This window comes from Micropterus salmoides, unplaced genomic scaffold (assembly GCF_014851395.1).
Source record: "Micropterus salmoides isolate LMB-PRFRI ecotype aquatic unplaced genomic scaffold, ASM1485139v1 Ms_hic_scaffold_18, whole genome shotgun sequence".
Classification (NCBI taxonomy): Eukaryota; Metazoa; Chordata; class Actinopteri; order Centrarchiformes; family Centrarchidae; genus Micropterus; species Micropterus salmoides.
The window spans coordinates 7,341,511-7,366,712 of record NW_024040928.1 but is presented as its reverse complement, the minus strand read 5'-3'; the positions used below and the strand labels follow the sequence as shown (position 1 = coordinate 7,366,712).

General features: G+C 41.1%; 1 protein-coding gene across 1 annotated transcript in view; it reads right to left on the bottom strand.

Annotated features, from left to right (window-relative positions):
- The window catches only part of flrt2 (fibronectin leucine rich transmembrane protein 2), a 40,863-nt gene extending 16,396 nt beyond the window's left edge, over window positions 1-24,467 (bottom strand). Inside the window, exon 1 of the mRNA XM_038726402.1 lies at window positions 23,869-24,467. The gene's annotated coding sequence lies outside the window, so the exon portion shown is untranslated. The remainder of the gene's footprint in view (window positions 1-23,868) is intronic.
- Window positions 24,468-25,202: the final 735 nt, after the last annotated feature.

The following is a 25,202-nucleotide window of genomic DNA, read 5'->3' as shown; positions in this document are numbered from 1 at the left end:
ATTACAATATAGTGCATTTAATGTATTTTCATGTACGTAATTATAATTCTAAACCTTATTTACTTAACGGGGAAGGAAATAAAGAGGCCATCATTATTGTTATCGTCTTTATTATTATCATCATTTTTATTTAATTTGGCGAGTTAGATTAACCAAGACATACACACACACACACACACACACACACACACACACACTCTGGGGATGAGGCATTAAGGTTGTGCGTTTTCGCTCGACTTCTACAGTCCTGTGTCTTCACTTTGAGATTAAATACTATGCCAATCGTTATTCCTCATGGAAAGTTTTAATTGCCCGGGAAGCAAAGAGACATTTTAACCTGCAGTGTGGGAGAAAGCATACATTGCATTGGCTGTTTGAAAAGCGTCATATTATCTATTTCAGCCCTCCCCTTGTCTTTCAGTGTGAAAAATCCCCCTGATGCATGAGGCAGGAATTTGGATAAATCCAGATTACATCAGAAGCCAGGTGAAACAGCTTACAAAACAGACAGCTAAAAATATAATGATACTGTCAAACACTGCTAAGCTACAGTGTTTAATCCTTTGCCATACTGATGCCATTGCTTGTCTTTTCCTATCAAGTGTCGTAATTTAATATTCTCATCCCATGCCTTAATATACACTTCTTCCCTCTGGTTAATTCATCATCATCATCCAAAAAAAAACATTTTCAGGTGATTTATTCTAGTAACAATCACAGTATTAGCCTTGGCAAGCTTTACTGTAACTTAATGCTTAATGGTATTAAGGCCTGGCAAGTGTTCATTTGATCTTATTTTGGAATATTGCTCACAAATTGAAATAAAACAACTCATAACAACATGCCCCGGAGATACACAGATGCAGATGAGGCTGCTGGGTGTTTTTCTGTTTTCTTTTTCCATCACGTGTTGACAGCCTTAGTACTTTATCTTTTGTTTACAAGATCCTCCAGTGCTGCTCACCATGTCGTGAAAAACATAAATGAGATTTCGCTAAATAGCATTTTTGCCCCATATGGTTTTGCTGAGGCAGTAGCCCCTTTAAAACAATCTGCGGTTCCATCTGGTCACTGTGGTTTTTGCCCCTCGCCAGTTTGGGTCCCCCCACCCCCACCCCCACCCCCCGTGCTTTCACTTACTGCCACAGCATGCTGCCCCAGTTAGAGAACAGTCTCACAAAACATCCTGCGGGTGTCTCTAGGTGGACGCCTACATGAGAATTGCCGCTTCGCTCAGGGTGCTTCTGGGACGCCTGATGAATCAGAGCTCCTTGTTCAGCCTTTATTGGCCTCGTCTTTAAATCCCATGAAGGAAAAGAACAAAGAGGCACAGAGGAAGAGAGGAGGAAAGTTGAGGGGATGAGGTTGGTGTGAGCAATAATGTCAGGCGTATCGATTCAGAGGGATCTGCTTTCATTGCTCATCCCTCACAGGGCAGCAGATCACTCTTCCTCCCTCACTCAGGTGGCATGGGGCCCAACCTTGGCGCCTGCCACCCTGCCCAGATTAATTGAAGCATGCTGTTGTAAATGAATCACATATGGCTAATATCTCCCCACTTTCCCCTCTCAAGCACACACAAGCATCGCCTATCCTCGTTTATGTTCTATTTCAGGAACAGGCGACTTCACTCATGTCTCTTTCCTCTTTTTAAGGAAGTGCTGCTCAACACAAAAAAAAATAGAGAAAGGAAGAAGAAAATGTAAAGGTAGCCAAGGTCAGGTGCTCATCGCTTTGAGTTCACTGTAAAATTCATGACTTTCCCTTTTGGTTTTTCATTTGTCTCCTTCCACAGCATACTTTATGCTCTTAACTTGGCACAAAGCAGATTAATTGCGCTGTCGTACAAAAGGTAGGAATAAGCCAGCGCACCTGTCCCTGATGCCACCTAGCATTAAGATGAATGCGTCATAGCTTTGGTCTTTATTAGTTATTTATAAGACCCACTGCCCAGAATAACAGCACTAAAAGAAGGGGACAGAGTGAACAGACGCAAATGGCGTTTTTGGCACTACCCCTCACAGCAAGGGAATATAAAAGAGTGATATATGTTGACCAAAGTGGCGTTGACAACAATGTCTTGTCAGGCAGCTCCATCAGGTTTTAAGTCAACACAGCATGGTTGTCATGTTAACATCATGCACAGTTGAAACAATGTCAGCGACCCACAGGAGAAACGTGTGTTTTTCTTAATAAATCTTGACATAAGTTGTTGTGAGCCTTTGATGGTCCCACACAGAAAAAAAAGCCACGGAAAAGGTACAATGTTGCATTTTTTAGTTCCTCTAGGCACCGACACCAAAAAAATCCATTATTTTTGTTTCAATTCACCACACAGGTTTGGAATTATGAGCCTCCACCAAACTTTTCAGATGTCCATTTACAATAAAATTACACTTACAACAACTTGCATACATTGTCACGATGAAATAAAAGACATGTTTTAATTAATGCTTTATACAGACAAGGTATATGTGTAATCAATAAAATGTTTTACATACAATATGAGTTTTTTAATGAATAAAAAAATGAACAGCCACATAAAAATAACAAAAAGTTATGATCATGATTTGGTCAATGTCTACAGATGTTACTGTGCCTATTTGCAGTATAAACAGTGTTAGGATGGATTAGACACTGTATTTTTAATTAAAACATCATCATCAAAAAAATCATATCTGTATCATGCTCACCATCTGAATTCAGCATGTTAGCGTGCAAACATTTCACTAAACAAAAAACACAGTTGAGGCTAATGGGAATGCCATTAGTTTTAAAGGTATCTGGTCATAAACCAGAGTACTGGACAGGACAACAGTAAATGGGCTGTACTTATATAGCACCTTTCTAGTATTCCAACCACTCAAAGTACTTTACACTGCATGTCACATTACCCATTCACTGATGGCAGAGGCTACGATGCTAGGTGCTAACTGCTCATCAGAAATAAACTAATCATTCACACTCACACACTGATGGCACAGCCTTCTGGAGCAATTTGGGGTTCAATATCTTGCCCGAGCACACTTCGATATGCAGACTGGAAGAGGTCAGGATCACCAAAGTCAGTAGGAGTAGTCTGGGGAACATGAATGTCTGTACAAAATATCATTGCAATCCATCCAACAGTATTTTGGTCTGGTCCAAAGTGGTGGACTGACTGACAGACCGACATCGTCATCCATAGCATGGGTAATAAAAACATGACTACCTTTGGTGGTCATGGCGCATAGATAAGATGCTTGCCTTTGGTGTGGGAGACCTGGGTTTGATTCCCACTGTAACCCATCCACCATTGTGTCCCTGAGCAAGACACTTAACCCCTAGTTGCTCCAGAGGAGTGTGACCTCTGACATGGATAGCAATTGTAAGTCGCTTTGGATAAAAGCATCAGCTAAATGTAAAAACACCACCATAAACAAGCTGAGCTAAGAGTGTATTTCCCACCACCACCTTCCTCAAAGTCACCCACCTGAAAAGGTTATTTTTTGAGAAGATGTCACAACTCATGTGCACTTCCTAACTGATGAGACAGTTGAGAATACCATCAAAGGAAGAGTGGACTTTGTACTATTCGTGGGATAACTCTGTTCCAGTCAAATGAGATTTGGAGCTCTGCAACAGGCGTTTACAGGCTATGAGCTAATATCTGAAGTGACACAGGATGTCTGATATTTAACGAGAACACAGCCTTTCACAAAGCCACAGTGCCCTATTGGTCCCCTCTTATCATCAGCTTGATCATGGTGTATTCACCAAGTTGGCAGAGCCCCTGATTGCATGGTTAGAAATTCAAGTGGTAGATGTATCAGGTTTGATATGAATATTATGTGGTTTACCCTTGGGGACAATTCCATTTGTATGACCCCCCCCATCCCCTCTTTGTCTGAACCCTTTTGGATTTGTCACTTTGCATTTACTTTAAGAGGTAAAGCTTTTAAACAATCGTAATAATGGAAAGCATGCTTCGGTGGTGACACCGCTGTGATCTATATCAAAGCCATCTGGAAAATAAAAGTCCTCGCTTCTCTTTAAAAGCGCGTTCAGGCTCTTGAAATCCTGTTTCTTGAATTTCCACTTTACATCCTGGGTTGAGGGGGCAAGCTAGTGAATCGGTCCATGCAAATGTTCTCTGTGATTGCACTTCAAACGGTCTGAGGATGATGACGTTAAATTTAGATGCAGTAAACTAAACCCTTGTCTATCATTGTGGTTGTGTTCATCCCCAAACGCCCTCACATTCCCTGATCTATCTACAAAAACAGATGTTCACGGCCCCTTATGATTCTTACTTTTGAACGGTGACCTGCTTTTATTAAATGCAGTCTTGATGTATGCAATTCTCACACTAAATCCTATGTTTCGTCTCCCAGCGTGCACTGCCCACATGCATTTGTCACGCCGAGGCACTTGTTCGACCCACTGTTGTGATTAATTGTGTGGTTCTGCACAGATTTACTGTGATAGTCCCTGCTGTCAAAGAATGAGTGTGTGGCCTGGCTCTACATCCACCGTGGTCTGCAGTGGTTAAACAAATAGACGAGAGGCAGAGCATGCACACGCTGGAACGGTGGGGTGGTTTGTAGGTGCTCATTCTGCACACTGATCCTCTTTGTTCTCCGACCGACCTTCCTCCAGACACTTTTATTTGACAACGAGGTGTGCCCCGCAACAGCCGATCGGAGCTGATGTCCCTATGCAGCAGGCAGGGGTAGTGATTATGACTGTCATAAAACAGCCTTGGTTCCATCTCCTGGGTGTATAAAAGGAGGAAAACAATAGCTGGTATATGTGTGAAAAAAAGAAGACCAAGGGAATGGCAAAAATCCCCCCTCCTGTTATTTAAAACTGTTAGTTAGCTAGCAGGTATTTCTCATGACTATCTGCTTTCCCCTGGGTATCTGGTATCTTCGGGGAGAGTCTGGAAATGCCTCAGCAAGGTAGTCGGAATGCAGAGACTGCACATGGAAGCATTTTAGATGACTGCAGAACAGGCGGCCGCTAGAGAGATGTAAGACGAAACATTGCTCAATGTCCTCTTCAATGTATCTCTTAGAAAGAGAGTGTTAACACATGTTCCATTCCCATATAGCCCTATGGGTGTGTGTGTGTGTGTGTGTGTGTGTGTCTGGGGTTGCAAAATAGTAACTGCCGTGTCATAGCGGGGGTTGTGTAGAAGTACGCCCCTGGGACTCGGCTGGCTCAGGGCCAGCTCTACTGATACGTTAACAAGAAGAACTTGTTCTTATCAATGGGGTGCTTTATTCCTGCTGTACACACACACACACACACACACACACGCGCGCACACACACTGAAACATCAACAGACACACAGACTAGAGACAGACAGAAATGCAAACATCAAATATTCAAATAAACTCGCAGACAGACAAACATGTACACACACACACACACACACACACATAAACAGTGACCAATAGGCTCACAGACAAACAGACAGACGAGCACATAAACCAGTCTCAGAGACCGACAAGCACACACACAGATGGACAGAAAGACACACACACAGCCAACGGGTACAAAATCAGTGCTGACATCAGGAATGCATCTCCAGATCCTCATTGCAGCACCTCACACAAACACACACACACACACACACACACAAATACTCCCTGCATGTTGTTATTTCTAGTAAGAGGAAACTGAATCTTTCAACTAGGAGGAATTATGCAACAAAAAAGACAAGAGAGAGATCTGTGTGTGTGTGTGTGTGTAGGAAGTTCCCCAATGGTATCTGGATCTTTTGCTTTTGATCATGGTGCTGTTAGCGTACTAAAACGAGACTTCAGTAATATTGATACTTTAGGTATTGATCTGCCCACCCCTAGCCCTTTCACTGACCAGAACACAGAGAGTGGACAGGCATGCTTGCTAGGAGAGCTTGAATCTCAGAACCTGTTGAGATAACAGAGGCCTGAGTGGCATGGATCAACAACACATGGGTTAGGGTTAAGGCCTGCTCCTCTGGGGAGAGAGCGAGAGCTGGAAGAGTGAATAAAAAACATAAAACCAAGACAATGGGCTGAAAGATGCAAAAACACAGAGTGGGTGCATCCTTCTCTGTGGGTTAGTGCATTTTTAAGCCAGTGTTTCTCACCAGACTTGGTGCCATTTTAGCATGCTATTTCAGGAGGCACTACCATAAAGGCTAAAGACAGTCAACAAAAGTTTCCCACAGATTACATGAGAGATGACTGACTGCGGTCTTGTTGTGCAAGAAGGATATTAATACGTATAGTATATATCTGGCTATTTGCAGACCAAATCGTTAAGCGCCGCATACCTGGGTGTAAGGTGGATGACAGACGCAAATGCAAGAGAAAAGGCTGAAGTAACAGAAGTCTGAGATCACTGATTGTAGTGGTTGATAGGAGTAATATGAGTAAAAGCAGGAGGAGAGGAGAGTTCTGTCACCTCCTTGGCTACTGCTCCTGCTGACTGTGGGGTGAAGTAGAGCAAAGTGCAGTGCAGTGCCCAGCCATCCCCTGCCCTGCTAATCTTTCAACATAGCCTACCTAAATGAAAAGGCTTTTTGACAGAATTTAATTACAAACAGCATTAGGCACTTCTCTCTCTCTCTCTCTCTCTCTGTCTTTCACAAAATGCCCTCATACGTCCAGTTCGCATCGCTGCACACACGCAGAACAAACACACGTACAGCATGTGTAAAACACAGCTCCCCCTCTCAAGTAGTACCAAGGCCAAGTCCTGCATTACTCACGCCGTGCACACACCATGTCACGCGGCTAAACAAAGATTACAGGTCTGTGCGGAGGCAACGTGTTAAAGCATTTTTATCCCCCTCCACAATATGTAATAATCGCTGAAAAAGTCTAAAAGCTCTGCCGTGTTTTGCCACTGTGAGAAGCTTCTGCTGTTGTGCTCTGCTGCTGCCTTTTGCCTTATACACCCCGGAAGTCACAAGATCCTGTTGTTTTCAGAAATCCATTAAAAACAGCTTGCAGGATATAAAGCATGCGGCTGCCTTGAGTAACACACTCCATCATTTTTAAACAACACATGTATTGTATTTTGTCCCTCATGTGACTTAATCACGCAGCTCATTATTGTGTTTAATGAGGACTATTTTCACTTCTGCCATTACTGAGCACTTTTACGACACATAGTTTCAGTACTTCTAGGGAAGAGGTAAAAGGAAACATAAAGTGGGAGGCAATTACACGCAGTTTCTGCAGATTCCAGTTCCACTGCTATTGTTGCAGCGTGGATGTGGGTTTGATATGATTGTAAGCACAGTCATTGCGGTATTATAAAGTCCCCTAAGGACATAATATATGTATTACTGTAAATGATGGATTAAATTAGACATTCATTGCAACAATATCATTTTTTAGCAGGAGCCTGGTTTCTGGGAGGTAGCAGAACAGAGTTTGCACTGTGGTAAATGTGGTGGTGTGCTTCTGTTTTAGAACCTAAAACTTAATTCATGCCTGGTTGCTTGACACTCACAAAAGCAGAGAAACGAAATGGATTAATCAAACAAGTACACTCCTCCACTACTGGCTGCATTTTCACTCATGGAGCATAACAATAAGCAGAATTCAGAATTTGCAGTTTCATATCCATGTGTTCATGTCATTCAGGTGACAATACTACTTTCTTTGCCAGCCGCAATTAAGTTAAGTGGTGAGTGTAATGAAAACATTTCATGACACTGTGGAAGGATGCTTTTCATTGCCTGCATCATTGTAAAATTTGAATGTGTACAATAAAACTGACAAAATTTGAGGATGAAGATTTTTATTTATTTTGCATTTTGAGAATAAACCATATGTCTACATCATAGACATATAGGCTACACCCTTGGCGAGTAAAAGTGAGTTTCTGAAGTGGTGAAACTGTATCCTTACTGAAAGCAAAAGCTGTATCTTTGTAGCCTGCATGGCAGCTGGCATGGCGGACAGTTGCTCTTTTACTTTAATGTCATGTTGACTTATTCTTAGCATTTTGACTTGCTGAATAAATAAAAAAACCTTCATCCTCAATTTTTCCCCCTTAACATGGCCCGAATACTCCCTCGTGCTAATGTAACCAATTTAAAATCAGAAATAACTTTAGAGTTGCTTGTCTAAGTAATGCTCCGTTATGTCAACAGTTTGGGGTTCAGCTTGATTTCTGACTCACAGGGACTTTAATGGAGGGCTGATATTAATTTCATCTCTGTGCATTAACTCGAGAAAGTAGTCTGGGTGGTGTTAGCTTGATGTGGGGGCTGAAGGTGGGGCAAGCAGCTAACCCCAGCCAAATTAAAAGAAGTGACTCCCGGTAACAAAAAATGCACCTCCAAAGCGGTCTTATTTACATGTTGTATCTTGTTAGCTGCGGTCCACTTTTAGCTGGTTTGCTAATATTAGCCACCAGCCACTTTCAGCTGCCTTGCTAATGTTACATTTAGGAATCCGCTGGGTTTGTTCAGAGTTGGAGGGTGTGTGAACTGTGACTGCTGTCAGAGGGACTAAGCTAACATCAGCTGACATCAGTCAATATACCTCTGAACTGTAGGCTTGTTAAACTGTGGTCGCCTTTTCTGTTTCTACACGTTAAATACAGACAATGTAATTCGTAGGTGTGGAGGGTTTGGAAATTGTTTAAAGGCACCGGATTAACAAATGTGATGAAATTAGTAATAGAATTTTTTTTAAAATTATGGAAGAATATAATGTATAGAAACATTTTATATTCAGCATGAATTTGCTTCAGCTCTGATATTAGATTGAATGTTTTCTGCAGATGCTACCCTTTAAATATACTTTACATTGTTCTAACAGTAAGGATCTTTGTCCATTACAGATGTGTTCAGGGACTTCTGAGATTAAATACTACTATGTAAGGCATAAAAAACCAAACAAAATAAATGGGCCACCTGATGTGAGTTTAAGTACTTTTACAATCAAGTTCTCTTCTCCATAGTCATTTAAGGCTTTTATTAAGGCAACTTGTCACTCCTCTAATGCCTGCAGTGCGTATGGAAAAAACTCCCCAAACTTTACTCTCCCTTGAAACAGTTTAGTGATCTCTGCAGCCGAGTCAATAAATAGGAACACATAACTTCTTTTTTTCCACTCCCAGCTCAGCTCCCACAGCTCCTCTCCTCTGTGCATGATCCAATTTCAGCCAGACGGAGGTGATCCTTCCTCGAGGCTCGTTCGGATGGAGGCCGCTGGGCCGTTTACACAGCGGAGTGAGAATGAGGGATTTCTAATGACTCTGCACTCTGATAGTCTTCCAGTGGTGCCCAAGGCCTCTCGCCAAGGACCTTCCAACTCGACACAACTACTCATCAACCAGTCACATAATTCTAGAGTATAGGCAGAGCGTGGGGGGCCTCCGAGTCCAGGAAGCTCGGCCGCGTCGAGTGTTAGCAGATGCTGAATTGATGCTTTTTTAAAAACTCTTTTTACACGCAGCTCATCTCTCTGAAAAGTCTCACTCGGCAGAGAATTTTGAACATTTACAGTGTTTATCGTCCAAATTGTAACATTAAGATGAGTTAGTATATATATCATCGGCAATTGCCATATGAAACCTATAATGTCCAGTGGGAGAGATTTGAAGGAAAAATCTGTTTTTGTTAATGCATATACAATCCATAAATAATGAGTGCCATGTCAAAAATATTAATGATCCCCTATAACTAGGTAATTAGAGTTGAAGCTGTCCTGCAGTATTAAGTAACATTAAAGCTTTCTAATTATGCCTATATGGTAAAACAAGATGGATGTCTTAATTCTGTCTGTATAGAAAGGAAGGCTGCCACGTTCAGTCATGAACCTTTAAGAGATAATCAAATTTTTATCAATTTTGTTGTTATCAGCATTTAGTAGATTTACACATACATGATTGTTTTCTCCAAATGTTTCCCTGCATTTTGCGGCCATAAAAATGTACTGTAAATGGAATCACCGTCACTCTTAAAGACTTGTTCTGTTGTTTTTCCCTAACCCCTAACCCTTCTCCCTTTTCATGAGTGCAATGTTTTTCATTACAAATCCTTCGATTCTTCAAATTACCAGTGAGGTTAAGAGTGCAGAGGTTTTCAGTGATGCATTTTTCCCACTGTTTACTTTGATTTAAGTTTTGCGTGGCCTCTTCTCAAACTATCCAGTAATAGCTATCAAAGTTACGCTCAAAGCGATGGGCTGTGGTTTTTGCATCGACATCACTGTCTGTCAGTGAGATGTCTGATGGATTTTGATTGAATTTTTTAAATAATCATCCTTATTTTTGTTGTTGTATTTTTATCTTAGTAATATCTTTGAAGACAACCTACTTACGCTGCAATACCCCCAAGATCACTTGTCAGTCAATCAAATGTGTCCAAACTGTGATGTCATTGTTCTGTGGATTTTCTGTTCCTGACTTTTAGCTTTTTTGCATGAGTTGGTGTATTATTTTGTCTGTTCAATCATATCATATCTTATCAATACTCCTGGTAACTGCCTAGTTTTTATGTTTGTGACAAACTACTGCTCCTCCTGATGGAAAGTGTAACCTTAGATCCTTTATTCACTACATCTTGGTTTACTTTAATTTCTTTAATTTGGCTTTTCTTACACATTAATATAGTGTAATTGAATTGTATAATAAACTGTGATAACATGCTATTTTAAAAGGGATAATTCCACTGTATTACTTTGGACTGTTGCAGAGTTTATTTTCATTCTTAATGTTGTTATTTTTTCATTATTATTACATTACTTCTGCTTTCAGTTGTTACACTTCACACTTCAGCGTCTTCTTCAGCTCTTCCCAGTCTCAAAATGTTTACTGTTCATACACAATTTGCTCCAACTGCTTTCTGTTTTTTTACATTAACCGACATCTTTATACGGTTGAACTGGCAGTCATTTCTTTCGGGACATTCCACTTCAACCAACACCTCCAGCTCAATTTATCACTCCCAATTCGATAATTATAACTCTTTTCAATGGCTGAATCTCAGCTGAATCTTTAAATCCTTTCAGCACTTTAACTTCCACTGATACTTAAACTTTATTCAGGGCTTCCATTTAAATTGGCACTTCAGCCTTGCTCAGCACTTCCATTTTAACTGCCATTTCAACTTCTGTCAGTAGTTGCATTTCGACTGTGACTTCAACTACTACCTAAACTTTTTTAGTATTTCGTCTATTTCAAAAGTTTTAACTGTACATTTCTGACAGCAAACACACATGCATTTTCTTGTGAAAATTAAGCCCATTCTGATAGTTATTTTTTCATTATTATTTTAACTGTTATTAGGTCTGTGACAAACAAATATTTTCTTTATTGATTAATCTGCTGATTATTTTCATTTTGTCTATAAAATATCTGAAATATAAAACATTGCCCATCACAATTTTCCATAGCCAAAGGTGATATATTCAAATTGCTTGTTATGTCCAACTAATGGTCTGAATATAATGCAGCAAAATCTTTGAGTATTTATATTTGAGTTGAAACCAGCAAATAGTTTGCACTTTTGCTTGAAATATGACTAAGACAATTAATCAATCTAGTAAAAATAGTTGGTAGATTAATTTTCTGTCAATTGACTAACTGATTACTTGATCAATTGGTTTACGCTCCAGTTAATAATTGTGTGTTTGACCTCATTGCTTTAGTTCATACCTGCTGTTGTTTAATGGGGGGCAATCGTAAGTGTAAATGTAATGGGTGTAATAGGTAAAAGTAACATGCATTCTCTCCAGCCCTGTCTTGTCACACCATGTTTACATTTGAATAGCAAAATTAACAGCACATGTCAACACAGTAAGGCTGCTTTGGGCTACATGTCTGAAGGTGTCAGTGGACCAGAAGGAGCAGAAAAATGAGAAAGATTAACACCAAGGTTAGTCCCACCATTAGTTTCCTTTAACCTACATCAATTCTGAAACTGGTTAAACTTCTAGGCCTATTACTGTCGCCGCAGAGGAAGTGGGCGTAAAGTGGCACCGCAAGGCCACAAACCTCATCCATGTGTCCCTGAATGAGCATTAGGTATTAGGGCGCAGGGGGAAAAGGGAGAGCACTTGACCCTTATTGTCTCTGTGTTTGGTCATATTTTCCTATTACAGTCATGGGCCCGAGTGGAAATCCACTTCCTTTAGCATATCAGTGTGTCAAAGTCAAAACACAACACCACAGGAACGCAGAAACACACACTTAGAGAGAATGTCATCGCAATGTGGGTTCATCACCTCCATCAAGAATGCAGAAGCCCTTTTAGGAAGGGAGTGAACATACTCACACACACACTCCCACACAGCTACATTTCTGCTTTTCATCTGGGCATACTAAGACGTGTATGTCTAAGCAGTGCTCTTCCCTTGATAGAGTGGCTCCTTTGACATTTAACCAAAGCAAAGCAAATTCTTTACAGTTTTTTTAAATCCACAAAAAAAAAAAGTGTAAAACTATATCCGGAGTAATCAGTGTAGACACAGGGTGTAAAAAGTCTCCTGATAAATACTGGTTGAATGCAAGCAACAGAACAGTACACGCTCACTGACTGGTGATATTTGTGCCTGTAAATGAGGCCATTTTGTTGCAAATAATGATGCGGCTTTCACAGTTTACTGGCTAATTTAAAAGAGGACCATTCTGAAGTATGACCCAGTAGGAACTGAGTGGTTTTATTTCTTGTCTGAGAAACCATTTTTAAATAAATGGTCTCACTAAACCACTGTTACTTTAACACGTCTGGGTTCATTTATGTGAACGGTCCCTGTTGTGTAATTTCTCCAGTGTTAGCGGCAGTCGACCAGCCACATGACCACCCCCTCTCCACCCTTTTGTCCCTCACCTCTTTCTTTCCTTGACACCATATGGGAGACAGAGACGTGTTTCGGAATGGAAAATTGATTATAAATAGATGATGTGAGGTAACCACGGTAATGATGGCACAGAGTGCTGTGTCCCACAGCAAAATGTCACAGCAAGCTATCAGCTGACCCGGTGCTGTGCTTTGATGCTGCCTAGTGCATATTCTTATGCTTTGACGCTGGTAAGTCTATATGTCTCCAGAGAGCTCGCCTGGGGGTCAACTAATGGGACCACTGCCATCCTCCCTCTTTGCTTTGGAAAAGCAGCGATTCCTTTTTTTCTTTCCCTTTCCTGAGGACTTGGTTACAAGAACTCCAGCATTCACAAACCCAGATGGGGGGACAAGCCGGAGATCTGGCCATGTAAAGAAAGAAAAAGAGTGTAAGTAACCAGCCTGTGCATTCAGAGCCAACACAAACTGACTCACACCTTGGAATCTTTCAATTTGCCTGTAATAAATTGCAGTAGGAAGCAATTGCGTTGCTGATGTGCTGAGGGGGTTGAAATTGAAAACCGTTGAAGGGACGGTGGCACGCTCTCAAACAGAACAGCGCCATATAGTCTTGCCTTTGACTAGGCGAAGAGATGGAAACAATGTACGATTCCTGAATCTCTGTTTCTCACATACATGCACAGGCTCAGAAAATGTTTGTCAAACCAACAGATGTGCCTCTACGGTAACGCATCAAGTCAGTACCCTCAGCTCGCATATTCCCTCACAATAAAAAATAATTCAATTGGCATCAGCAACATCCAGTCTGGCAATTACGGAGGCAGCAAAACAGCTTTCACAGAGCAAAATGGAAGTCTAACTGCAGCATAAAACAGCCCTTACAATGTTTGAAATATATATACATATACTGTATATTGTATATGCTTCAGCTAAGTGACCTGGGTCAGCCGCTGTAGTAATACAGCCCTAATGCTCTAAACTCACCTCTTTTTCTGCTGCATTAGTGCCCAGCTGAGTGGCGGTCAGCTCTGTTTGCTCTAACTGCAGGTGGCATCAGTGACATGCATTAGTCCCCCTCTGCCCCCATAACAGAGAGGCAAATGTGAGCTCCCTGGAGCGCCGGGCCCCAGATGTAACTGGATAAAGGTTGTCAGAGGGCCTCGACTGAGCCACAAGTGGAAACGCAGGCCGAATTTAATAAGAGTGCAACCCGCAGCCATGTAGACTGTATCAAAGCAAGGGATCTGAATATGGACTTCTTCTTGCAAGTAATTTGGTCTCGGCTGGGCCTAAACCCGTGTTATTCTGTTACATTCCCTCACGCTCCTTGTTCTTCGCTCCATCTTGCTCCGGTTTGTTGCTTTCACAAGAGCAAAAACAGACATTTGCTGACCTTACAAATTACATTCTCTTCCAATGATGTATAGTCTGCACGGACAGCTGATTTGAAATTAATAATATCATGTGTGACATCTTGTTCTTCCAAGGCTTTGCTTTCTTACATGATAAAAAAAAAACATCTTGCGAGAAAAAGCGCCAATAAAGGCTTGTTTATAAAAAAAGAAAGAAAGAAGAAGCAGAGAATGAGAATGAGATTGGCAGAACCTTGTTTGCTCTGTGAGCGTGTGGGTATCAGATAACGCCGTGCGTGTTTTATTGGGTGGCGGACAAATAAAGAATAGCAGAACAACGTGTGGGAAGACAGACACTGGTCTAAAAGCTTCCATTCTTCCCTGAGTCATGTTTCACGGGGCTGCAGTGTCAGGTTGGACCCTAATCTCCTCCAGATGCCCTCGCAGGAAAACAACGTCCCCGCCTGCACCACAACAGAACAAGAACAAAACACCAAACCTTGATAACATAATTGATTTGCAAGTTTCTATTATAGTTGTTTTGACTCTGTATCTCTATATTTGCTCATGTATCCGCTCTGTTTGGTTTCGTCTATCCTCACTTTCTAGCCTTGATCAAAAGTGTATCGCCTTCCACTCATCAGCTCTCCCTGTGCGCCTGCCTGTTCCTGTTGGATGGGAAGAGCAAGGGAAATATATGCATAACCCTCCGCTGACATGCCGTCTCGTTTGATGTGGGATTCTCGCCCCGTCTCTCCACCGTTACTGGGGATATTAAAGTGCTGCGTGGCTCTGTCTCTCTGACTCCTTAATACAAACACACGCACCATCATTTGCAAAAGCCAATTCCATTTCCTGTTTTAGAAGCCCGCTTCACAGCTTTCCTCTGTTGTTCAGAGAGTAAATAAAAACCCAGTCCAGGAACTTTACTGCAGAATAGATGGAGGGTTGCTGGTGCAGTCAGTGTTGATTGTGAGGTTGCAAATAATGATCATTTTCATTATTTAATAATCTATAGATAGTCTGATTTGTGTCCAAAACAAAAAAGATATTTCATTTACAATCATATAAAACAGATAAATGTTTCACTTTTTGTTTGATGTATGCCTTAAAAGAATTGTTCAACATTTTGGGAAATACACTTATTCACTTCCTTGCCAAGAGAGAGCTGAAAATATGGATACCATGTTCTCTTCTATCTGTAGGATAAATATGAAGCTTCAGCCAGCAGTCAATTGTCTTAGCTTTGCACAAAGACTGGAAACAGCTAGCCTGACAATATTTCCAAAGGTAAAACTAATTAAAGCTTGCTAATTAGCACTTTATATCTCGTCTATTTAAGCCGCACTAAAACCGAAGAATAATTTATCCCACATGTAAACCCATGTAAAACCGCAAATTACCATTTTAACACTTGTGTTTTTACAAATGAGATATAACGTGTTCATTATAGCAAGTTCTAAAGTTTGTGGTAGACAGATTTTGTTACCTGTCTCCCCCTTTTTCCAGTCTGTCTGATAAGCTAAACTAACCAGCTGCTGGTGGTAACCTCGTATTTTAAAGACAGACATGAGAGCTGTATCAATTTTCTCATCTAGCTATTACAAAGAAGGCCAATAAGCATATTTCCTGAAATGTCAAGCGAATCCTTTAAGGAACTAATCAATTAAACAAAATCCCCTAGTTGTTTCAGTGCAAGTTGATTGATTCCGAACACTAAGGCTGTCTATATGTGTTCGAACCTGCTACAGACTGAAAAATAACTGACACGACCCCAACGCAATGATAAATTTCAAAGGCTTCCAGTGTTTGCTGGCCTTGTAAAACAAACTTGTAAATACACACACACATAAATAAAATTTACAAGCCATTTGCATCTCTGGAACTGAGTCAAACTTGTAAACACTGAGGAGGAGGCAGAAGAAGAAAAGATAAGCGGGCCTTGAATTATCTAGGCCAGTCAAACGAAGGTGTGGTCAGGGACGGACGTTGCGGCTCTCGCTCTAGGCCAGGTCTGTGAGAAGGTCATGTGAAAGTGGAATGTGGCTGAGCTGGATGCTTGCCAGAGGCTGTTTCCAGTCAAGAAAGCTTATTTTTCTTGAAACAAAGTGAAAACTTTATGTCACCTGGGAGAGATTATTCCTCCCTGTTCAAATACAGCCCAGGTTATTTGAATAACTTGGTTTGGAAACATGTGACAATATCTCACCACAAAGCAGAGATCTCAGATTTTCTTTGACGGCGCTTTGTTTCAACAAAATTCAACAAACATAATAAGAGACCGGGCTTTAGCATGCTGCATTACTGGACAAACAATTATCCTGCAATTACTGTGAAGCCTTTGAGATAGAAGGGGAATGCATCACTCAGCAGGCAGCTGACAGTGTGAGCTAACTCAGCAAGCGACATGCAAAATAGGAAAATAATGGTGTAGAGTGCCAGAAGAGAAGATCGTCCATACAACACAGAGATATAAAATAAGCAAGATGGAGAAGGCCACACACAGATGGGAAATTTATACAGACAGGTGAAGAGAACATATACAAAGACACATATCCAAAAAGAAGTGAACATGCACACACATATTCAGACTCTCCAGTGAGTGCTGTCAAGCCTGTGACGGGCAGGAAAGCCTGGATATGAATGTTCCTGACTGTTTCAGTGAGAATGAATCATGTATCAGCTGGTATTAGAGCAGTACATATAAAGAGAATGATTATATTTGTTCCCATATGAAAGCATTATTTCATTTCATGATATTGTGGATTTTATAGTGGTTGGGAAAGTTTAATAAAGAAAAACTTTAAGGTGAGCAATAACAGTAAGTCCAGGGAGTTGCATAATGTCATGAATGTGTATAGCTTGGAAGTGTGGCTGGGGAATTGTGTTGACTAGACCTTTGATACAACCCACATCATTGAGTCACAAGTCTGGGTATTGCAACAACGAAACTCACCGTGTCTAGTGAGAGAAAGAGTGAGAAGGGAGTGAAGAAAAGGGTTGGAGACACATACACAGGAGAGAAAAAAATGAGAATGAGAGAAATAGAGAACATGGGCAAAGACAGGCACTACGGTTTTGTTCAGACTGGCAGCTTAAATCAGATTTTTGGCATATCCAGATTAGAATCAGATTGCTTTTCTCAAGTGTGGAGGGCAAGAAACACGTAGAAGTCATCTTGGTGGTTTGAAATCTGAAACAAATCAAATTTTTAAAGACTTAGCCGAGCCACTCAAATCAGATTCCAGACTGTCCTTTACGTCACTTGCAAAGCATAAACCAGAACATATGATGGTGACATCACATCTAACTGCGACTAAGACAAACTTAGATCTTACATAAAGATGCCAGTACACCAATGTAAAAATGCTCCCACATTCAAATTATTACCTTCAGTAAGTAAGATGTTTTATCAGGAAAATGTCCTTGAATTATCAAAACTAGTACAAAAAAATGTGAATGGTATATTTTCATAGATCAGGGATCTTAGGGGACATGACATCATTAATGGCGTGCACACTAAAAATGTAATGGTTTAAAATCGACAGTTTGGGTTTACTTTACCTAGTCCCTACTGGTTATTTTGACCCAGTGTTAGTATTATTTTTTAATAACTGTTGGGTTGTATTTTGATCCAGACACAACAAGATCAGGTTTGTTGACCAAAACAATTTTGACCCAGTGATGTGTGAAATGTGTATTAATTTCTGTGTTCATTCCTTAAATGAAACTATCTGAAGACAAAATTGCTCTTAAGAAACTGCTAACAGCTCGTGGATGTCTGTATCCTATCTAGACACTGCTTTTTTGTAAGTTGTGTACCTACAGTACAGTAGGGCCTACTTTGGTAAATGTATCTGTTGCTGCCTGCACGCCACTATTGCTGTGATACTCAAGTGTGGGAACACACATCTCCATTCTTCATCTAATCTGCAGCTTACTGTTTTGGTATCATACTAGTCCATGAGTCACTGTTTACGCAGCGGTGTCATTACCACAAAATATAATCTTGATAGGTTTACGATGCCTTGAACACGAAATGCAACATTGCTTGTAAATGACAGAAAGGATTTCAGTCCTTAAGATCAGACTTAAGTAACAAATTGAGTTTTTATGAGGTGTGAACGTAAATTCTAAGATAAGGGGGAAAGATGAGGGTAGAGGTGAGGGTGGCGGGGTAGGTTGGGTCCAAAATGCGTCAGCAGCATGAAGCCTCCCAAAAGTTCAGTGTGGTTGGAGCAAAAAATCATGGAGTGGGGCTCTGTGCTGTGTGCTGTACGCCTGCTGGCAGCCACTCAGGCTGGCATTTGCCATTGCTTTTTTGGCTGCTTTCAGACGGCTCCAAAGCAAACAAGAATGGCCGTGCTTACAGGCCGTAAAACTTGTGTGTCAGCCTACTCTATCATACACAGTACTGTACATCACAAGTGTTTACATTTTCTTAACAAGCTGACATTAAAGTGATTTCTAATTATGATGATAAATCAGCTGTTTTTAAGAACATTTAAAGTCTCCTCACTTTTTGTGTAAGGATATTTAAACTGTGAAGATGCTGTGGCTATGGTACATGGCCTAATCTTTCATAAAACATTTTTAATAATAAAATCATTTTTTCATATATTTGTGGAAACGCTGTCTAAGCTTCAGACCTCTAGGTGGGTGTACATGGCAGCAGTTAACTGACAATTTGAGAGTCAGTATTGCTCAGAGATGCGTTGTCAACTTTGGCGTGCTACTGACTGGAGCACGTCATTGCCCTGTATAGTCTACAAAGATTGATACAGAAACATTGGTTCACTGTTTTAAAGAATCTGTCACTAAAATTAAAATATTCTGAGAGACCCATTTAGCTGGCAAGTCACTCTATAAGTGGAAGCTAGCCTCGTTTGCTAGCTCTGAGAGAGCAATGGAAAGTAGTTAAAGCCTGCTTAAAACCACGTTAAATAATGCTAGATTACGAAGTGGCATTATGGACGTAGCCTTCTTTGTTAACAAGGTGCATCCGTAAATTCATGTTCATTTTGATATTGGCAGGGATGCTAATTTTGGCTGGCAAAAAATCAGCTTAAAATGTACTTACAGGAGGAAATGAACAGCCAACTCTTAATAAGCTTTTTCAACAGCACTGGTTACATTCACACAGTACAGTGGTCAGTCGCCACTATCCTGATTGACAGGTCACCATGGTACCAACTTTTCAATCACAAGATAGCTCCGCCATGAAGCATAGCCTGTTTTGTCATTTATTTTCATCTAAATCGGACCATAATTTACTAAATAAACATCATGCTTTATTGAAGAAGACCTGAAACCAAAGATTTAGATTATAAACTCATTAGGAAAGTGTTCATTGAGGTAATAAATCAGGTGAGAAGTTGGGCTATTTAGCCAATAATTCCAATGCAGTCTGACTTATTTTTGCAACCAGTGGAGTCGTTCCCTGCTGGCCATCAGAAAAGAGTGTAGGCTAAAGACACTGACTAACTGGCTTTATCTTTAACCAAATTCTGTATTTGTGTATTTTGTATGTGTTTAGAATAAAAACTAAAACTAAGGAGTTCCACAGACAAACAATATGCACAGCTCAATCACATTAATGCTGTTTGGTCGACTTAACGTGCTGCTGCTTTCATCCGCTCACTGTATACAGTCATTCCAGAGAGACAATCACATCAGAGCACATTCACTGAGAGGTATTGGTGTTGGTATTGGTGGTATTGGTTCAAGAGACAATAGTTAAGGTCTGCTCAAAAAGTCGCTAGAGCGCTTCTTGGAAAGTCGCTAAATTGGCAATATTGGTCATAGAGTATTGTACAGAGTAATCAGATGGGGCAGATGGAAGTAATCAGTGGCTAACAACATCGGCCCCAGGTAGTTAACTCCATGTGTCCGTTGGAATTGGAGTGATATGAAAACAAAATGAGTGCCCTTCCTCACAGATATTGGACCAATCAAAAGACCCAATGTGTTCCCACATTGCCAGTCATAACCACAAATTCCCAACCACTAGGTACAATTTTGACAAAATAACCAACACAAGTCCAAACAAACACCATGGAAATATATTCTTATTTCAGAATCATGTTCGCTTGTTTGTTTCAGTCATGTCTTCCACAATTCATAATGTAAAACAAATTTACCTCAAACCAGCCCAGTTACGTGACAGTGTAATAATGTAATTTGTCATTTACAGTGTGGCAGTCCCTGGGTCTTTTCCATACAGAGAGGGGCACGCAAGCCAGATTTAAATGGCTGTTTATGGGGTTTATCCATCCCTAAGTGGTTTGAATTGCAGGGCTTTTTCAGAACATTGTTACTGCAGCAATCAAAGCTGTGATTTTCCTTTTATGCTCCTCTGTAAAGAGCAATCAAAGATGCTGGTAAATTTTGAGTGATTCATTTGAAAAAAATAATCTGTCAAGCCTGATGTTGAGACGCATTTACTTTAACATCGTGAATGTCAATGTACCTGCCAAAAAAAGGTATCCTGGAAGCTAAAGTATGGCAAAAGGAGGTAATCTTTTCCTCGCATGTTCAGCTCTGGTCATCTTTTAGAGGTCATGGTTCTGCTCTGAGGTGAAGCATGTTTACCTTTGCGAGGGTCGTCTGTCTCTCTGAATGACAGGTCCCACAAAAACAGACCGCCATTGGTCACGTGTGGGAGATTATGAGGGTTTGATGAAAATAGTCACTACTGGTATTTATAATGGGTGGTGTTGAATCCCTCCGTTCGACCTCCAGACACGTGTGACATACTTGTAGCGAGACCAATGTGGCGGCTTCAAGTTTTTTTTACATTGCTCTTCATGTTGTTCAAATCATGCCTTTGCCATTGACTATAATCTAATGACTGGTCTCCGAATGTCCAAACATTATCTTCAGAAAATATACATTCGCAACATTCTTTCTGAACTAGTGAGCTGTGTGTTTATTTTAAAGGAGGCAGTAAGAATTCAAGCCCTGTTTGCAGAATATACATTGACGTGCAGATGTATATATACCTCGTTTTTTATAGACACTTAACTCCAATTAACCTTAATTCTCCTATTTGCCTGTAATCACATTACCCTCTGGTATTTGAGTCTATTTTTCTTTCATCCAAGGGAGGCCGTGTCCTCCTGCTACATGTCCGGGGAACGGTGAAGCACTGCAAGAACAAGCTTCTCCTTGTGCTGGATCTCCCAGTTGGCCAGAGAACCGGTCTATGGTCTACTCTCTCTCTCTCTGTCTGCCCCTCCTCACTCTCGGATCTTTCTCAGTGCTCTCCTTACGCTCCCTTTTTAGCCATCTCCTTCTGTTCCCTCGCCGCGTTTCTGAGCTCTGCCCTCGGGCCATGTCCAACGCCAGACAACGTTTGATTCACGCCTTCAGTTGGCTGCTGCGGTCAGCTGACTCTCTAGTACTATAGGATTGTTCATGTTGGAGGATTGACTCAATATCCTGCCAGGACACTGGTCAATTCCAGTGTAATGAAGGTGTGCCTAAATAAGATAAATTGCTTTTTTATTCTATTCATATCCTCCTTTATTGTCCTCATAATTTATCTCTAATGTACTGAGACATAGTGAGCCATTTTTTGTTATGAAAATAATGATTTTGATTCTCATGTCTTAAAATGGACCGTCTGTGCCTCTTTCTTCGCCCTGCGTTGAGCAAAAACACATTCCAGCTGTCAAATATACTCAATATGCACCGTTTCTGACTACCTGCCTGTCCCCTAAAGCAATTATAGGTGAAAGAGCTCTTTTTTCTGCACTTGTACCCCTACGCTCCAAAAACGGTGCATGTTGAGCTGCCACCTGCACTGACACTGACACATAAGTGATACCTTTTCAGAACTGACGCATGAATGATGATGCAGGAAATTTGCAGTGATTTTGAAAGATTGGGAAATGTCGCCTCAGTTACGCTCATACTTTACAGTTCTACCCCACTACGTTAGAGAAAGACATATTGCACTCCACTACATTTATTTGACAGCTATGGCTGCTCGCTGCTTCACAGATTTGGAGTGATTGCCCAATCATCTTTTAATTTATCAGTGAACCGTTTGGTCTATTAGAACATCCAAGAATAGTGTAAAATGTCCACAGTGATGTCTTCGAATTTCTTGTTCTGTCTGACCAGCGTGAAGTGTCGCTTCCCGTGTGAAAGGTCCTTCAACCAGAAAGCTGAGTGCACAAGAAAACACCACACCAACCAGTCAGCTGTAACACTTTAAAGTCATGTGTTGCCATGGAGATTGCATAGTTAATTAGCTAAAGGTAGTGAATAAAGAGTTGAAATAATCAGGTAAAAGTAATGGGAGAAATGGTCGGGACCATTTCTGCCACAAGCCAAGACAGTGACAGTTCAAGTGATTAAAAAAATAATTGTTATAATATCCATGTTGTTGTTCCTTAACATCTGCTTTAAAATAAATTGAAATGAACACATCTGGAATGGCAGGAGTTGATGAGTGGGGAGTTCGCTACAGCTTTCACCCTTGACTTGTATGCACAAATCACTTTGTACGGATCATTTTGAAATCAAAAACAATTGTGTGTGTGAAAAAAAATCAGCTAAAAGCCCAATATATTGCTTGAAAATAATGACTAACTGGATTTATTAGGATAAATAAATGTTAGACTTGATATGTAGATGCTGGTGAGGTATGTGCTGTTATTCTTTCTAATAAGTTGTAATGTTTACTCATTAATCACGTCCATTAGCAGTCATGGTTTGGGATCTGGTGCGGTGGCAGTGTGTTACTGAAAAAGCTGGTAATAAAACAGCTTTGTAAACTAAGTGCATTCGGGGCAGTGTTCCGTGGCGGCAAAAAAAAAATTGAACAAGCTTTTGATCATGGAGATGTCATTATTTCCCAGGAAGCGTGGTGTGTTTACCTGTGAGGAGCAATGGAGCACTTCACACCCATTTAAATAATGAGACCATTGCAAAAGATGTTAGTGATAATTGTTACTGTTTCACCTCAGACATTTTTAAAGTTAATGCTGGGAACGCTAACAATTATTTTAAATTGCTTTCTGCTTGAAAAAGGAAGAGCAGGTGGCAGGTTTCTGAATGTAAACTGGCCCTCACGCTGTTCTGAAATTTTAAAACAGCGCCAGAGAGTGGATGTAAATGCACGCTTTTATTATGTTTTTTTTTTTTTGTTAAATAATATGTACTCAACCTTTTATTTAGTGTCTCGCCAGGCCTCCCATTAAAATCATCACCCCAAAGGTTGACAAGACAAGTGCACAAGGTCAAAGAGAGACGCAGTGAACAACAGGCAGTGAACTAGAAAGAAACATGGCAGCCATGAATAATGCATGGATGAAAGGTTTATCTAATGGCACTCTTAAAACTTTTAAAAGCTGATCTTTGCTTTCAGCTGAAGATGCTCTTGGCTTAAAAAAAAACAACCTTTTTCTAAGTTACTGCAGCCATCCTCCGAACTCAGCTTGAGAGAAACACTGATTGGTTTAATTATGTTTGCAGTGATTAAGCATCTTAATGGTGCTCATCACAATATGAGACATGAATCACAATGATTCTGAGATGTCACATTTGGGGAACGGCTTTGGAAATGTATTAATTTTTTTTTCTGGAGAAGAACAATTTATTTTTTGCACTTTTTAAGACGTAGAGACAGAGCCACACAATCCTCAAACTGCAGACACACACACACACACACACACACACAGGCAGACACTTTAAAGAGGGACACTTACCGTCTTTGGACTCTTGGTGGTCATGGCAGGGTCAGGGAAGAACAGAGACAGAGAGAGTGAAGTGAACTCAACCTCGCGGCATTACACTCGCATCCCAGCCCCGGCTCCCAGACACGAGGACGAGACCAGCGGGGCTCGTTAACTTGAAAGCGCGGATGGAGGGCGGCGGGCTTGCTGGAGTGTGTCAAGAGGAAACTGCAGGCACCAGTCAGTCAGGCCGCGGAGAGACAGCGAGAGGGAGAAAACGAGGCAGACAAAAGCAGGGAGAATTCAAAGACGCCAGCAGTTTCTTCTTCCTCTTCCTCCTCGCCTTCTCTGGTTGTAACTTAACCCCTGAAGAGTCCCGGCGAGCAGACACACAGAACCAGTTCCAGACCTGCCCTGCACCAGCCTCTCCCCCTTCTCTCTGTTCTCTCTTCTCCCTCTGTTTTTGGGTATCATTTAGCTGTTGATTCCGTGGCCCGGCGATGAGCTCACCGCGGGCTCAGGTTTCAGTGCCTTTACTGGAATGTGAGGGCAGCCGCGCAGAGAGGCAGAGGTGCCGGGGAGGTCAAAGGCTACCGGGGTAGTGTGTAAGAATGAAGAGGAGAGGGGAGTCTGTCATCTGGGGGAGTTCCAGTGGAGGGGTATCTGAGGGGCCTGGAGTGGCGAGAACAAAACAGGAGTTACAGGGGTCACGGGTTACGGATGTTGGGGGCCAGGCAACATTTGACAGCTTTGGAGGCGATGGACTTGAGGACACTGAGTACATTTACACGGTCAAATACACGCACACACACACGGGCAACCTCTCCTAAGTGCCAGATTTATTGCTCACTTAGAGAGTGGGGTGTTTTCTTCAGGGAGAAAAGCGTTTCCTTTTTTCTTTTGCGGAGCTGCTGTTTTTCACATTTTAGCAGCCTTAGATCAGAGATATGAATGAACGCAATTAAAACCACAATCACAGGAATAATAACACTTTTATTTGCATAGCACACATTTAGGACAGATTGCATCGAAGTGCTTTACAAGCATGATGAAGTGCAGCAAAGTGGTAGTAATTAGGCAACACATCTCTCAAAATCAAAACAACATGATAACCTTCATGAAGGTGGGTTTTATTGCAGGGCTTTAGAATTAGACTGTATTCATTTTAGCTGACTTGATACATTGGCGTTAGAGTCTGTGCTGGGAACTGTTGAACTGTTTTTGAAACTATTTCTGTGGTAGAATCTACTTCCAGTGGAAACTGGAAGTTGACGGTGTGTTCTGTTAATTATTCAGAGTAACTGGGGCACTGTTTCTGGAAAGAGTTGTTGCTCTTTTTAAATGTAATTTGTCAATGCTTTAAACAC